Source organism: Stenella coeruleoalba, assembly GCF_951394435.1.
Source record: "Stenella coeruleoalba genome assembly, contig: scaffold_55, whole genome shotgun sequence".
NCBI lineage: Eukaryota > Metazoa > Chordata > Mammalia > Artiodactyla > Delphinidae > Stenella > Stenella coeruleoalba.
The window spans coordinates 1,979,846-1,997,714 of record NW_027646028.1 but is presented as its reverse complement, the minus strand read 5'-3'; the positions used below and the strand labels follow the sequence as shown (position 1 = coordinate 1,997,714).

The 17,869-nt window shown below is 43.8% G+C and overlaps 1 long non-coding RNA gene across 1 annotated transcript in view; it reads right to left on the bottom strand.

Moving 5' to 3' along the window:
- LOC307181379 overlaps positions 1 to 17,869 on the bottom strand; it is a 648,342-nt gene that overhangs the window by 16,055 nt on the left and 614,418 nt on the right. The window lies entirely within an intron of this gene.

Here is a 17,869-nt window from a genome sequence, read left to right as displayed (position 1 = left end):
AGTTCCTTAAGCCAAATATGGAATAGACAAGAGCTACTCCTTGCTCAACGAAATGGACTCAACACCGCATATTAAACGCCTAAGAATGTACCTGACTAGTAAGTATCTTAAAACCTATGGATTGCTATGTCTCCAAAAGAGAATCAAGCATATGTACAGGGGAATAAACGCAGCAGTGATAGGATTGGAGAGGATCGGTGAGCAAATGAAGACCCTTTGAAGTCATATTGCATGGTACCCATTCCACGGGTCTCAACTCTCCAGGTTTAAGGTATTCTTCCTTCAGCTAAAACATGCATGTGGAACCCAGAGTATGATCAACCGTGTGAACGGGAGACGTGTTCAAATATGTCTCAGTTTTCGTACCCTGGTACTCGGGTGCAACATTCCAGACGCTTTACTAACACTCTCCCGACTTGGAGAGTCAGTCCCTTTAACCTCCTGTTTGGCCCAGTTTGCAATTTCTGCGGAAGATGAACAGGAATAGCGAGAACCAATGAGAGACGAGCTGGAGGTCTCTGGACGGGCAAATTTAACTCTCATTTCCCACCAGGAAGAGGAATTAACCAAAGGCTCCGCGTGCCGTGCCGGAACCAGATTAGGGCCTGAAGCCATCCTGCGGTGTTGCGGCCAGCTCACAAGAAAGCGAGTTGAAGAAAGGAGCTCAGGGGCACTGTAATTCACAAACCTGCAGAGTTATAAATGACAGCTATCGTCCAAAAATAGACTGAAGTAAGGCTGCCAAGAGGACTTGAAAGCGGGGCAGAATTGCAGTAAACCGATTTCAGGAGGTAGACTGGAATTGCACTGAAAGCATAGGAAAAGAGGCAGAACGTCCACAATGATGCACTTGGCCAAAAAGGGCGTATGCGTTTTTTCCTGAATATATTCAGGAAAAAACGCATACGCCCTTTTTGGCCAACCAAGCAAGCTTGCAAAGGAAATCTGCACTACAATGAAGTCTCACTTCCCCTCTGTCAAAAGGGCCATCTGAAAAAAGTGTAAAATCCAGAAAGGCAGGACAGGCCATGGAGAACTGGGAGCCTTGTTATGCTGATGGGCGGGATTTAAATTGCCAACAGACACTCGGGAGAAGTGTATGGTGTTTCCTGAAACATTTAAAAAAAAAAGCAACAGAGCCTAGGGCACTTCCACTTATGGTCCTATAGCTTAGGGAAATTAAAATCAAAAAGACACAGCCACCCCAAAGTTTGGGACGCCTCTGTTTACAAGAACCTCGTTTACAGTACAAGTTCAACATCGCAGAAAGTGAAAAATGGATAAAGAAGTTGTGGTATTTACTTACAAAGCAATATCACTCAGCAATGAAATCTATGTCATCAGGCCCTTAGCAGCACAGTGAGTGGATTCAGGTATGATGATTCTAACTGAAATAAGTCACACAGAAAAAGAAACATCATAAGATATCACTAATACACGGAATGTAAACTTGGTTACACAGGAACTGAATTCCAAAACAGAACAGGGTCTCAAATTTAGAAAACCAACTTATGCTTGCTTAAGGGGAAAGGTGAGTTGGGGTGCTGCATAAAACCAGAGATTGAAATGAGCACAGATAAAGTTCCTTAAGCCAAATATGGAATAGACAAGAGCTACTCCTTGCTCAACGAAATGGACTCAACACCGCATATTAAACGCCTAAGAATGTACCTGACTAGTAAGTATCTTAAAACCTATGGATTGCTATGTCTCCAAAAGAGAATCAAGAGTGTGTACAGGGGCATAAACACAGCAGTGATAGGATTGGAGAGGTTCGGTGAGCAAATGAAGACCCTTTGAAGTCATATTGCATGGTACCCATTCCACGGGTCTCAACTCTCCAGGTTTAAGGTATTCTTCCTTCAGCTAAAACATGCATGTGGAACCCAGAGTATGATCAACCGTGTGAACGGGAGATGTGTTCAAATATGTCTCAGTTTTCCTCCCTGGTACTCGGGTGCAACATTCCAGACGCTTTACTAACAGTCTCCCCACTTGAAGAGTCAGTCCCTTTAACCTCCTGTTTGGCCCAGTTTGCAATTTCTGCGGAAGATGAACAGGAATAGCGAGAACCAATGAGAGACTAGCTGGAGGTGTCTGGACGGGCAAATTTAACTCTCATATCCCACCAGGAAGAGGAATTTACCAAAGGCTCAGCGTGCTGTGCCGGAAGCAGATTAGGGCCTGAAGCCATCCTGTGTTGTTGCGGCCAGGTCACAAGAAAGCGAGTTGAAGAAAGGAGCTCAGGGGCACTGTAATTCACAAACCTGCAGAGTTATAAATGACAGCTATCGTCCAAAAATATACTGAAGTAAGGCTGCCAAGAGGACTTGAAAGCGGTGCAGAATTGCAGGAAACCGATTTCAGGAGGTAGACTGGAATTGCATTGAAAGCATAGGAAAAGAGGCAGAACGTCCACAATGATGCACTTGGACAAAAAGGGCGTATGCGTTTTTTCCTGAATATATTCAGGAAAAAACGCATACGCACTTTTTGGCCAACCAAGCAAGCTTGCAAAGGAAATCTGCACTACAATGAAGTCTCACTTCCCCCTGGTCAAACGGGCCATCTGAAAAAAGTGTAAAACCCAGAAAGGCACGACAGGCCATGGAGAACTGGGAGCCTTGTTATGCTGATGGGTGGGATGTAAATTGCCAACAGACACTCGGGAGAAGTGTATGGTGTTTCCTGAAACATCTAAAAAACAAAGCAACAGAGCCTAGGGCACTTCCACTTATGGTCCTATAGCTTAGGGAAATTAAAATCAAAAAGACACAGCCACCCCAAAGTTTGGGACGCCTCTGTTTACAAGAACCTCGTTTACAGTACAAGTTCAACATCGCAGAAAGTGAAAAATGGATAAAGAAGTTGTGGTATTTACTTACAAAGCAATATCACTCAGCAATGAAATCTATGTCATCAGGCCCTTAGCAGCACAGTGAGTGGATTCAGGTATGATGATTCTAACTGAAATAAGTCACACAGAAAAAGAAACATCATAAGATATCACTAATACACGGAATGTAAACTTGCCTACACAGGAACTGAATTCCAAAACAGAACAGGGTCTCAAATTTAGAAAACCAACTTATGCTTGCTTAAGGGGAAAGGTGAGTTGGGGTGCTGCATAAAACCAGAGATTGAAATGAGCACAGATAAAGTTCCTTAAGCCAAATATGGAATAGACAAGAGCTACTCCTTGCTCAACGAAATGCACTCAACACCCCATATTAAACGCCTAAGAATGTACCTGACTAGTAAGTATCTTAAAACCTATGGATTGCTATGTCTCCAAAAGAGAATCAAGAGTGTGTGCAGGGGCATAAACGCAGCAGTGATAGGATTGGAGAGGTTCGGTGAGCAAATGAAGACCCTTTGAAGTCATATTGCATGGTACCCATTCCACGGGTCTCAACTCTCCAGGTTTAAGGTATTCTTCCTTCAGCTAAAACATGCATGTGGAACCCAGAGTATGATCAACCATGTGAACGGGAGATGTGTTCAAATATGTCTCAGTTTTCCTCCCCTGGCACTCGGGTGCAACATTCCACACGCTTTACTAACACTCTCCCCACTTGGAGAGTCAGCGCCTTTAACCTCCTGTTTGGCCCAGTTTGCAATTTCTGCGGAAGATGAACAGGAATAGGGAGAACCAATGAGAGACTAGCTGGAGGTGTCTGGACGGGCAAGTATAACTCTCATTTCCCACCAGGAAGAGGAAATAACCAAAGGCTCAGCGTGCTGTGCCAGAACCAGATTAGGGCCTGAAGCCATCCTGCGGTGTTGCGGCCAGCTCAAAAGAAAGCGAGTTGAAGAAAGGAGCTCAGGGGCACTGTAATTCACAAACCTGCAGAGTTATAAAAGACAGCTATCGTCCAAAAATATACTGAAGTAAGGCTGCCAAGAGGACTTGAAAGCGGGGCAGAATTGCAGGAAACCGATTTCAGGAGGTAGACTGGAATTGCATTGAAAGCATAGGAAAAGAGGCAGAACGTCCACAATGATGCACTTGGCCAAAAAGGGCGTATACGTTTTTTCCTGAATATATTCAGGAAAAAATACATACGCCCTTTTTGGCCAACCAAGCAAGCTTGCAAAGGAAATCTGCACTACAATGAAGTCTCACTTCCCCCCGGTCAAAAGGGCCATCTGAAAAAAGTGTAAAATCCAGAAAGGCAGGACAGGCCATGGAGAACTGGGAGCCTTGTTATGCTGATGGGCGGGATGTCAATTGCCAACAGACACTCCGGAGAAGTGTATGGTGTTTCCTGAAACATCTAAAAAACAAAGCAACAGAGCCTAGGGCACTTCCACTTATGGTCCTATAGCTTAGGGAAATTAAAATCAAAAAGACACAGCCACCCCAAAGTTTGGGATGCCTCTGTTTACAAGAACCTCGTTTACCGTACAAGTTCAATATCACAGAAAGTGAAAAATGGATAAAGAACTTGTGGTACTTACCTACAATTGAGTATCACTCAACAATGAAATCTATGTCATCAGGCCCGTAGCAGCATAATGAGTGGATTGAGGTACGATGATTCTAACTGAAATAAGTCACACAGAAAAAGAAACATCATAAGATATCAGTAATACACGGAATGTAAACTTGGCTACACAGGAACTGAATTCCAAAACAGAACAGGGTCTCAAATTTAGAAAACCAACTTATGCTTGCTTAAGGGGAAAGGTGAGTTGGGGTGCTGCATAAAACCAGAGATTGAAATGAGCACAGATAAAGTTCCTTAAGCCAAATATGGAATAGACAAGAGCTACTCCTTGCTCAATGAAATGGACTCAACACCGCATATTAATCGCCTAAAAATGTACCTGACTAGTAAGTATCTTAAAACCTATGGATTGCTATGTCTCCGAAAGAGAATCAAGCATGTGTACAGGGGCATAAACGCAGCAGTGATAGGATTGGAGAGGTTCGGAGAGCAAATGAAGACCCTTTGAAGTCATATTGCATGGTACCCATTCCACGGGTTGCAACTACCCAGGTTTAAAGGATTCTTCCTTCAGCTAAAACATGCATGTGGAACCTAGAGTATGATCAACCATGTGATCGGGAGACGTGTTCAAATATGTCTCAGTTTTCGTACCCTGGTACGCGGGTGCAACATTCCAGACGCTTTACTAACACTCTCCGGACTTGGAGAGTCAGTCCCTTTAACCTCCTGTTTGGCCCAGTTTGCAATTTCTGCGGAAGATGAACAGGAATAGCGAGAACCAATGAGAGACTAGCTGGAGGTGTCTGGACGGGCAAATTTAACTCTCATTTCCCACCAAGAAGAGGAATTAACCAAAGGCTCAGCGTGCCGTGCCGGAACCAGATTAGGGCCTGAAGCCATCCTGCGGTGTTGCGGCCAGCTCAAAAGAAAGCGAGTTGAAGAAAGGAGCTCAGGGGCACTGTAATTCACAAACCTGCAGAGTTATAAATGACAGCTATCGTCCAAAAATATACTGAAGTAAGTCTGCCAAGAGGACTTGAAAGCGGGGCAGAATTGCAGGAAACCGATTTCAGGAGGTAGACTGGAATTGCATTGAAAGCATAGGAAAAGAGGCAGAACGTCCACAATGATGCACTTGGCCAAAAAGGGCGTATGCATTTTTTCCTGAATATATTCAGGAAAAAACGCATACACACTTTTTGGCCATCCAAGCAAGCTTGCAAAGGAAATCTGCACTACAATGAAGTCTCACTTCCCCCCGGTCAAAAGGGCCATCTGAAAAAAGTGTAAAATCCAGAAAGGCAGGACAGGCCATGGAGAACTGGGAGCCTTGTTATGCTGATGGGCGGGATGTAAATTGCCAACAGACACTCTGGAGAAGTGTATGGTGTTTCCTGAATCATCTAAAAAACAAAGCAACAGAGCCTAGGGCACTTCCACTTATGGTCCTATAGCTTAGGGAAATTAAAATCAAAAAGACACAGCCACCCCAAAGTTTGGGACGCCTCCGTTTACAAGAACCTCGTTTACAGTACAAGTTCAACATCGCAGAAAGTGAGAAATGGATAAAGAACTTGTGGTACTTACGTACAATGCAGTATCACTCAGCAATGAAATCTATGTCATCAGGCCCGTAGCAGCATAATGAGTGGATTCAGGTACGATGATTCTAACTGAAATAAGTCACACAGAAAAAGAAACATCATAAGATATCACTAATACACGGAATGTAAACTTGGCTACACAGGAACTGCATTCCAAAACAGAACAGGGTCTCAAATTTAGAAAACCAACTTATGCTTGCTTAAGGGTAAAGGTGAGTTGGGGTGCTGCATAAAACCAGAGATTGAAATGAGCACAGATAAAGTTCCTTAAGCCAAATATGGAATAGACAAGAGCTACTCCTTGCTCAACGAAATGGACTCAAAACCCCATATTAAACGCCTAAGAATGTACCTGACTAGTAAGTATCTTAAAACCTATGGATTGCTATGTCTCCAAAAGAGAATCAAGCGTGTGTACAGGGGCTAAATGCAGCAGTGATAGGATTGGAGAGGTTCGGTGAGCAAATGAAGACCCTTTGAAGTCATATTGCACGGTACCCATTCCACGTGTCTCAACTCTCCAGGTTTAAGGTATTCTTCCTTCAGCTAAAACATGCATGTGGAACCCAGAGTATGATCAACCATGTGAACGGGAGACGTGTTCAAATATGTCTCAGTTTTCCTACCCTGGTACTCGGGTGCAACACTCCAGACGCTTTACTAACACTCTCCCGACTTGGAGAGTCAGTCCCTTTAACCTCCTGTTTGGCCCAGTTTGCAATTTCTGTGGAAGATGAACAGGGATAGCGAGAACCAATGAGAGGCTAGCTGCAGGTGTCTGGAAGGGCAAATTTAACTCTCATTTCCCACCAGGAAGAGGAATTAACCAAAGGCTCAGCATGCCGGCCCGGAACCAGATTAGGTCCTGAAGCCATCCTGCGGTGTTGCGGCCAGGTCACAAGAAAGCGAGTTGAAGAAAGGAGCTCAGGGGCACTGTAATTCACAAACCTGCAGAGTTATAAATGACAGCTATCGTCCAAAATATACTGAAGTAAGGCTGCCAAGAGGACTTGAAAGCGGGGCAGAATTGCAGGAAACCGATTTCAGGAGGTAGACTGGAATTGCATTGAAAGCATAGGAAAAGAGGCAGAACGTCCACAATGATGCACTTGGCCAAAAAGGGCGTATGCGTTTTTTCCTGAATATATTCAGGAAAAAACGCATACGCCCTTTTTGGCCAACCAAGCAAGCTTGCAAAGGAAATCTGCACTACAATGAAGTCTCACTTCCCCCCGGTCAAAAGGGCCATCTGAAAAAAGTGTAAAATCCAGAAAGGCAGGACAGGCCATGGAGAACTGGGAGCCTTGTTATGCTGATGGGCGGGATGTAAATTGCCAACAACCACTCGGGAGAAGTGTATGGTGTTTCCTGAAACATCTAAAAAACAAAGCAACAGAGCCTAGGGCACTTCCACTTATGGTCCTATAGCTTAGGGAAATTAAAATCAAAAAGACACAGCCACCCCAAAGTTTGGGACACCTCTGTTTACAAGAACCTCGTTTACAGTACAAGTTCAACATCGAAGAAAGTTAAAAATGGATAAAAAAGTTGTGGTATTTACTTACAAAGCAATACCACTCAGCAATGAAATCTGTGTCATCAGGCCCTTAGCAGCACAATGAGTGGATTCAGGTATGATGATTCTAACTGAAATAAGTGACACAGAAAAAGAAACATCATAAGATATCAGTAATACACGGAATGTAAAGTTGGCTACACAGGAACTGAATTACAGAACAGAACAGAGTCTCAAATTTAGAAAACCAACTTATGCTTGTTTAAGGGTAAAGGTGAGTTGGGGTGCTGCATAAAACCAGAGATTGAAATGAGCACAGATAAAGTTCCTTAAGCCAAATATGGAATAGAAAAGAGCTACTCCTTGCTCAACGAAATGGACTCAACACCGCATATTAAACGCCTAAGAATGTACCTGACTAGTAAGTATCTTAAAACCTATGGATTGCTATGTCTCCGAAAGAGAATCAAGCATGTGTACAGGGGCATAAACGCAGCAGTGATAGGATTGGAGAGGTTCGGTGAGCAAATGAAGACCCTTTGAAGTCATATTGCATGGTACCCATTCCACGGGTTTCACCTACCCAGGTTTAAGGTATTCTTCCTTCAGCTAAAACATGCATGTGGAACCTAGAGTATGATCAACCATGTGATCGGGAGACGTGTTCAAATATGTCTCAGTTTTCGTACCGTGGTACTCGCGTGCAACATTCCAGACGCTTTACTAACACACTCCCGACTTGGAGAGTCAGTCCCTTTAACCTCCTGTTTGGCCCAGTTTGCAATTTCTGCGGAAGATGAACAGGAATAGCGAGAACCAATGAGAGACTACCTGGAGGTGTCTGAACGGACAAATTTAACTCTCATTTCCCACTAGGAAGAGGAATTAACCAAAGGCTCAGCGTGCCGTGCCGGAACCAGATTAGGGCCTGAAGCCATCCTGCGGTGTTGCTGCCAGGTCACAAGAAAGCGAGTTGAAGAAAGGAGCTCAGGGGCACTGTAATTCACAAACCTGCAGGGTTATAAATGACAGCTATCGTCCAAAAATAGACTGAAGTAAGGCTGCCAAGAGGACTTGAAAGCGGGGCAGAATTGCAGGAAACCGATTTCAGGAGGTAGACTGGAATTGCATTGAAAGCATAGGAAAAGAGGCAGAACGTCCACAATGATGCACTTGGCCAAAAAGGGCGTATGCGTTTTTTCCTGAATATATTCAGGAAAAAACGCATACGCCCTTTTTGGCCAACCAAGCAAGCTTGCAAAGGAAATCTGCACTACAATGAAGTCTCACTTCCCCCCGGTCAAAAGGGCCATCTGAAAAAAGTGTAAAATCCAGAAAGGCAGGACAGGCCATGGAGAACTGGGAGCCTTGTTATGCTGAAGGGCGGGATGTAAATTGCCAACAAACATTCGGGAGAAGTGTATGGTGTTTCCTGAAACATCTAAAAAACAAAGCAACAGAGCCTAGGGCACTTCCACTTATGGTCCTATAGCTTAGGGAATTTAAAATCAAAAAGACACAGCCACCCCAAAGTTTGGGACACCTCTGTTTACAAGAACCTCGTTTACCGTACAAGTTCAATATCACAGAAAGTGAAAAATGGATAAAGAACTTGTGGTACTTACGTACAATGCAGTATCACTCAGCAATGAAATCTATGTCACCAGGCCCTTAGCAGCATCATGAGTGGATTCAGGTACGATGATTCTAACTGAAATAAGTCACACAGAAAAAGAAACATCATAAGATATCACTAATACACGGAATGTAAACTTGGCTACACAGGAACTGCATTCCAAAACAGAACAGGGTCTCAAATTTAGAAAACCAACTTATGCTTGCTTAAGGGTAAAGGTGAGTTGGGGTGCTGCATAAAACCAGAGATTGAAATGAGCACAGATAAAGTTCCTTAAGCCAAATATGGAATAGACAAGAGCTACTCCTTGCTCAACGAAATGGACTCAACACCGCATATTAAACGCCTAAGAATGTACCTGACTAGTAAGTATCTTAAAACCTATGGATTGCTATGTCTCCGAAAGAGAATCAAGCATGTGTACAGGGGCATAAACGCAGCAGTGATAGGATTGGAGAGGTTCGTGAGCAAATGAAGACCCTTTGAAGTCATATTGCATGGTACCCATTCCACGGGTCTTAACTCTCCAGGTTTAAGGTATTCTTCCTTCAGCTAAAACATGCATGTGGAACCCAAGTATGATCAACCATGTGAACGGGAGACGTGTTCAAATATGTCTCAGTTTTCCTCCCTTGGTACTCGCGTGCAACATTCCAGACGCTTTACTAACACTCTCCCCACTTGGAGAGTCAGCGCCTTTAACCTCCTGTTTGGCCCAGTTTGCAATTTCTGCGGAAGATGAACAGGAATAGCGAGAACCAATGAGAGGCTAGCTGCAGGTGTCTGGACGGGCAAATTTAACTCTCATTTCCCACCAGGAAGAGGAATTAACCAAAGGCTCAGCATGCCGGGCCGGAACCAGATTAGGGCCTGAAGCCATCCTGCGGTGTTGCGGCCAGGTCACAAGAAAGCGAGTTGAAGAAAGGAGCTCAGGGGCACTGTAATTCACAAACCTGCAGAGTTATAAATGACAGCTATCGTCCAAAAATAGACTGAAGTAAGGCTGCCAAGAGGACTTGAAAGCGGGGCAGAATTGCAGGAAACCGATTTCAGGAGGTAGACTGGAATTGCATTGAAAGCATAGGAAAAGAGGCAGAACGTCCACAATGATGCACTTGGCCAAAAAGGGCGTATGCGTTTTTTCCTGAATATATTCAGGAAAAAACGCATACGCCCTTTTTGGCCAACCAAGCAAGCTTGCAAAGGAAATCTGCACTACAATGAAGTCTCACTTCCCCCCGGTCAAAAGGGCCATCTGAAAAAAGTGTAAAATCCAGAAAGGCAGGACAGGCCATGGAGAACTGGCAGCCTTGTTATGCTGAAGGGCGGAATGTAAATTGCCAACAACCACTCGGGAGAAGTGTATGGTGTTTCCTGAAACATCTAAAAAACAAAGCAACAGAGCCTAGGGCACTTCCACTTATGGTCCTATAGCTTAGGGAATTTAAAATCAAAAAGACACAGCCACCCCAAAGTTTCGAACGGCTCTGTTTACAACAACCTCGTTTACAGTACAAGTTCAACATCGAAGAAAGTTAAAAATGGATAAAAAAGTTGTGGTATTTACTTACAAAGCAATATCACTCAGCAATGAAATCTGTGTCATCAGGCCCTTAGCAGCACAATGAGTGGATTCAGGTATGATGATTCTAACTGAAATAAGTGACACAGAAAAAGAAACATCATAAGATATCAGTAATACACGGAATGTAAAGTTGGCTACACAGGAACTGAATTACAGAACAGAACAGAGTCTCAAATTTAGAAAACCAACTTATGCTTGCTTAAGGGTAAAGGTGAGTTGGGGTGCTGCATAAAACCAGAGATTGAAATGAGCACAGATAAAGTTCCTTAAGCCAAATATGGAATAGACAAGAGCTACTCCTTGCTCAACGAAATGGACTCAACACCGCATATTAAACGCCTAAGAATGTACCTGACTAGTAAGTATCTTAAAACCTATGGATTGCTATGTCTCCGAAAGAGAATCAAGCATGTGTACAGGGGCATAAACGCAGCAGTGATAGGATTGGAGAGGTTCGGTGAGCAAATGAAGACCCTTTGAAGTCATATTGCATGGTACCCATTCCACGGGTTTCACCTACCCAGGTTTAAGGTATTCTTCCTTCAGCTAAAACATGCATGTGGAACCTAGAGTATGATCAACCATGTGATCGGGAGACGTGTTCAAATATGTCTCAGTTTTCGTACCCTGGTACTCGCGTGCAACATTCCAGACGCTTTACTAACACACTCCCGACTTGGAGAGTCAGTCCCTTTAACCTCCTGTTTGGCCCAGTTTGCAATTTCTGCGGAAGATGAACAGGAATAGCGAGAACCAATGAGAGACTACCTGGAGGTGTCTGAACGGGCAAATTTAACTCTCATTTCCCACCAGGAAGAGGAATTAACCAAAGGCTCAGCGTGCCGTGCCGGAACCAGATTAGGGCCTGAAGCCATCCTGCGGTGTTGCTGCCAGGTCACAAGAAAGCGAGTTGAAGAAAGGAGCTCAGGGGCACTGTAATTCACAAACCTGCAGGGTTATAAATGACAGCTATCGTCCAAAAATAGACTGAAGTAAGGCTGCCAAGAGGACTTGAAAGCGGGGCAGAATTGCAGGAAACCGATTTCAGGAGGTAGACTGGAATTGCATTGAAAGCATAGGAAAAGAGGCAGAACGTCCACAATGATGCACTTGGCCAAAAAGGGCGTATGCGTTTTTTCCTGAATATATTCAGGAAAAAACGCATACGCCCTTTTTGGCCAACCAAGCAAGCTTGCAAAGGAAATCTGCACTACAATGAAGTCTCACTTCCCCCCGGTCAAAAGGGCCATCTGAAAAAAGTGTAAAATCCAGAAAGGCAGGACAGGCCATGGAGAACTGGGAGCCTTGTTATGCTGATGGGCGGGATGTAAATTGCCAACAGACACTCGGGAGAAGTGTATGGTGTTTCCTGAAACATCTAAAAAACAAAGCAACAGAGCCTAGGGCACTTCCACTTATGGTCCTATAGCTTAGGGAATTTAAAATCAAAAAGACACAGCCACCCCAAAGTTTCGAACAGCTCTGTTTACAAGAACCTCGTTTACAGTACAAGTTCAACATCGAAGAAAGTTAAAAATGGATAAAAAAGTTGTGGTATTTACTTACAAAGCAATATCACTCATCAATGAAATCTGTGTCATCAGGCCCTTAGCAGCACAATGAGTGGATTCAGGTATGATGATTCTAACTGAAATAAGTGACACAGAAAAAGAAACATCATAAGATATCAGTAATACACGGAATGTAAAGTTGGCTACACAGGAACTGAATTACAGAACAGAACAGAGTCTCAAATTTAGAAAACCAACTTATGCTTGCTTAAGGGTAAAGGTGAGTTGGGGTGCTGCATAAAACCAGAGATCGAAATGACCACAGATAAAGTTCCTTAAGCCAAATATGGAATAGACAAGAGCTACTCCTTGCTCAACGAAATGGACTCAACACCGCATATTAAACGCCTAAGAATGTACCTGACTAGTAAGTATCTTAAAACCTATGGATTGCTATGTCTCCGAAAGAGAATCAAGCATGTGTACAGGGGCATAAACGCAGCAGTGATAGGATTGGAGAGGTTCGGTGAGCAAATGAAGACCCTTTGAAGTCATATTGCATGGTACCCATTCCACGGGTTTCACCTACCCAGGTTTAAGGTATTCTTCCTTCAGCTAAAACATGCATGTGGAACCTAGAGTATGATCAACCATGTGATCGGGAGACGTGTTCAAATATGTCTCAGTTTTCGTACCCTGGTACTCGGGTGCAACATTCCAGACGCTTTACTAACACACTCCCGACTTGGAGAGTCAGTCCCTTTAACCTCCTGTTTGGCCCAGTTTGCAATTTCTGCGGAAGATGAACAGGAATAGCGAGAACCAATGAGAGACTACCTGGAGGTGTCTGAACGGGCAAATTTAACTCTCATTTCCCACCAGGAAGAGGAATTAACCAAAGGCTCAGCGTGCCGTGCCGGAACCAGATTAGGGCCTGAAGCCATCCTGCGGTGTTGCGGCCAGGTCACAAGAAAGCGAGTTGAAGAAAGGAGCTCAGGGGCACTGTAATTCACAAACCTGCATGGTTATAAATGACAGCTATCGTCCAAAAATAGACTGAAGTAAGGCTGCCAAGAGGACTTGAAAGCGGGGCAGAATTGCAGGAAACCGATTTCAGGAGGTAGACTGGAATTGCATTGAAAGCATAGGAAAAGAGGCAGAACGTCCACAATGATGCACTTGGCCAAAAAGGGCGTATGCGTTTTTTCCTGAATATATTCAGGAAAAAACGCATACGCCCTTTTTGGCCAACCAAGCAAGCTTGCAAAGGAAATCTGCACTACAATGAAGTCTCACTTCCCCCCGGTCAAAAGGGCCATCTGAAAAAAGTGTAAAATCCAGAAAGGCAGGACAGGCCATGGAGAACTGGCAGCCTTGTTATGCTGAAGGGCGGAATGTAAATTGCCAACAACCACTCGGGAGAAGTGTATGGTGTTTCCTGAAACATCTAAAAAACAAAGCAACAGAGCCTAGGGCACTTCCACTTATGGTCCTATAGCTTAGGGAATTTAAAATCAAAAAGACACAGCCACCCCAAAGTTTGGAACGGCTCTGTTTACAAGAACCTCGTTTACAGTACAAGTTCAACATCGAAGAAAGTTAAAAATGGATAAAAAAGTTGTGGTATTTACTTACAAAGCAATACCACTCAGCAATGAAATCTGTGTCATCAGGCCCTTAGCAGCACAATGAGTGGATTCAGGTATGATGATTCTAACTGAAATAAGTGACACAGAAAAAGAAACATCATAAGATATCAGTAATACACGGAATGTAAAGTTGGCTACACAGGAACTGAATTACAGAACAGAACAGAGTCTCAAATTTAGAAAACCAACTTATGCTTGTTTAAGGGTAAAGGTGAGTTGGGGTGCTGCATAAAACCAGAGATTGAAATGAGCACAGATAAAGTTCCTTAAGCCAAATATGGAATAGAAAAGAGCTACTCCTTGCTCAACGAAATGGACTCAACACCGCATATTAAACGCCTAAGAATGTACCTGACTAGTAAGTATCTTAAAACCTATGGATTGCTATGTCTCCGAAAGAGAATCAAGCATGTGTACAGGGGCATAAACGCAGCAGTGATAGGATTGGAGAGGTTCGGTGAGCAAATGAAGACCCTTTGAAGTCATATTGCATGGTACCCATTCCACGGGTTTCACCTACCCAGGTTTAAGGTATTCTTCCTTCAGCTAAAACATGCATGTGGAACCTAGAGTATGATCAACCATGAGATCGGGAGACGTGTTCAAATATGTCTCAGTTTTCGTACCGTGGTACTCGCGTGCAACATTCCAGACGCTTTACTAACACACTCCCGACTTGGAGAGTCAGTCCCTTTAACCTCCTGTTTGGCCCAGTTTGCAATTTCTGCGGAAGATGAACAGGAATAGCGAGAACCAATGAGAGACTACCTGGAGGTGTCTGAACGGACAAATTTAACTCTCATTTCCCACTAGGAAGAGGAATTAACCAAAGGCTCAGCGTGCCGTGCCGGAACCAGATTAGGGCCTGAAGCCATCCTGCGGTGTTGCTGCCAGGTCACAAGAAAGCGAGTTGAAGAAAGGAGCTCAGGGGCACTGTAATTCACAAACCTGCAGGGTTATAAATGACAGCTATCGTCCAAAAATAGACTGAAGTAAGGCTGCCAAGAGGACTTGAAAGCGGGGCAGAATTGCAGGAAACCGATTTCAGGAGGTAGACTGGAATTGCATTGAAAGCATAGGAAAAGAGGCAGAACGTCCACAATGATGCACTTGGCCAAAAAGGGCGTATGCGTTTTTTCCTGAATATATTCAGGAAAAAACGCATACGCCCTTTTTGGCCAACCAAGCAAGCTTGCAAAGGAAATCTGCACTACAATGAAGTCTCACTTCCCCCCGGTCAAAAGGGCCATCTGAAAAAAGTGTAAAATCCAGAAAGGCAGGACAGGCCATGGAGAACTGGGAGCCTTGTTATGCTGAAGGGCGGGATGTAAATTGCCAACAAACATTCGGGAGAAGTGTATGGTGTTTCCTGAAACATCTAAAAAACAAAGCAACAGAGCCTAGGGCACTTCCACTTATGGTCCTATAGCTTAGGGAATTTAAAATCAAAAAGACACAGCCACCCCAAAGTTTCGAACGGCTCTGTTTACAAGAACCTCGTTTACAGTACAAGTTCAACATCGAAGAAAGTTAAAAATGGATAAAAAAGTTGTGGTATTTACTTACAAAGCAATATCACTCAGCAATGAAATCTGTGTCATCAGGCCCTTAGCAGCACAATGAGTGGATTCAGGTATGATGATTCTAACTGAAATAAGTGACACAGAAAAAGAAACATCATAAGATATCAGTAATACACGGAATGTAAAGTTGGCTACACAGGAACTGAATTACAGAACAGAACAGAGTCTCAAATTTAGAAAACCAACTTATGCTTGCTTAAGGGTAAAGGTGAGTTGGGGTGCTGCATAAAACCAGAGATTGAAATGAGCACAGATAAAGTTCCTTAAGCCAAATATGGAATAGACAAGAGCTACTCCTTGCTCAACGAAATGGACTCAACACCGCATATTAAACGCCTAAGAATGTACCTGACTAGTAAGTATCTTAAAACCTATGGATTGCTATGTCTCCGAAAGAGAATCAAGCATGTGTACAGGGGCATAAACGCAGCAGTGATAGGATTGGAGAGGTTCGGTGAGCAAATGAAGACCCTTTGAAGTCATATTGCATGGTACCCATTCCACGGGTTTCACCTACCCAGGTTTAAGGTATTCTTCCTTCAGCTAAAACATGCATGTGGAACCTAGAGTATGATCAACCATGTGATCGGGAGACGTGTTCAAATATGTCTCAGTTTTCGTACCCTGGTACTCGCGTGCAACATTCCAGACGCTTTACTAACACACTCCCGACATGGAGAGTCAGTCCCTTTAACCTCCTGTTTGGCCCAGTTTGCAATTTCTGCGGAAGATGAACAGGAATAGCGAGAACCAATGAGAGACTACCTGGAGGTGTCTGAACGGGCAAATTTAACTCTCATTTCCCACCAGGAAGAGGAATTAACCAAAGGCTCAGCGTGCCGTGCCGGAACCAGATTAGGGCCTGAAGCCATCCTGCGGTGTTGCTGCCAGGTCACAAGAAAGCGAGTTGAAGAAAGGAGCTCAGGGGCACTGTAATTCACAAACCTGCAGGGTTATAAATGACAGCTATCGTCCAAAAATATACTGAAGTAAGGCTGCCAAGAGGACTTGAAAGCGGGGCAGAATTGCAGGAAACCGATTTCAGGAGGTAGACTGGAATTGCATTGAAAGCATAGGAAAAGAGGCAGAACGTCCACAATGATGCACTTGGCCAAAAAGGGCGTATGCGTTTTTTCCTGAATATATTCAGGAAAAAACGCATACGCCCTTTTTGGCCAACCAAGCAAGCTTGCAAAGGAAATCTGCACTACAATGAAGTCTCACTTCCCCCCGGTCAAAAGGGCCATCTGAAAAAAGTGTAAAATCCAGAAAGGCAGGACAGGCCATGGAGAACTGGGAGCCTTGTTATGCTGAAGGGCGGGATGTAAATTGCCAACAAACACTCGGGAGAAGTGTATGGTGTTTCCTGAAACATCTAAAAAACAAAGCAACAGAGCCTAGGGCACTTCCACTTATGGTCCTATAGCTTAGGGAATTTAAAATCAAAAAGACACAGCCACCCCAAAGTTTCGAACGGCTCTGTTTACAAGAACCTCGTTTACAGTACAAGTTCAACATCGCATAAAGTGAAAAATGGATAAAGAAGTTGTGGTATTTACTTACAAAGCAATACCACTCAGCAATGAAATCTGTGTCATCAGGCCCTTAGCAGCACAATGAGTGGATTCAGGTATGATGATTCTAACTGAAATAAGTGACACAGAAAAAGAAACATCATAAGATATCAGTAATACACGGAATGTAAACTTGGCTACACAGGAACTGCATTCCAAAACAGAACAGCGTCTCAAATTTAGAAAACCAACTTATGCTTGCTTAAGGGTAAAGGTGAGTTGGGGTGCTGCATAAAACCAGAGATTGAAATGAGCACAGATAAAGTTCCTTAAGCCAAATATGGAATAGACAAGAGCTACTCCTTGCTCAACGAAATGGACTCAACACCGCATATTAAACGCCTAAGAATGTACCTGACTAGTAAGTATCTTAAAACCTATGGATTGCTATGTCTCCGAAAGAGAATCAAGCATGTGTACAGGGGCATAAACGCAGCAGTGATAGGATTGGAGAGGTTCGGTGAGCAAATGAAGACCCTTTGAAGTCATATTGCATGGTACCCATTCCACGGGTTTCACCTACCCAGGTTTAAGGTATTCTTCCTTCAGCTAAAACATGCATGTGGAACCTAGAGTATGATCAACCATGTGATCGGGAGACGTGTTCAAATATGTCTCAGTTTTCGTACCCTGGTACTCGGGTGCAACATTCCAGACGCTTTAGTAACACACTCCCGACTTGGAGAGTCAGTCCCTTTAACCTCCTGTTTGGCCCAGTTTGCAATTTCTGCGGAAGATGAACAGGAATAGCGAGAAC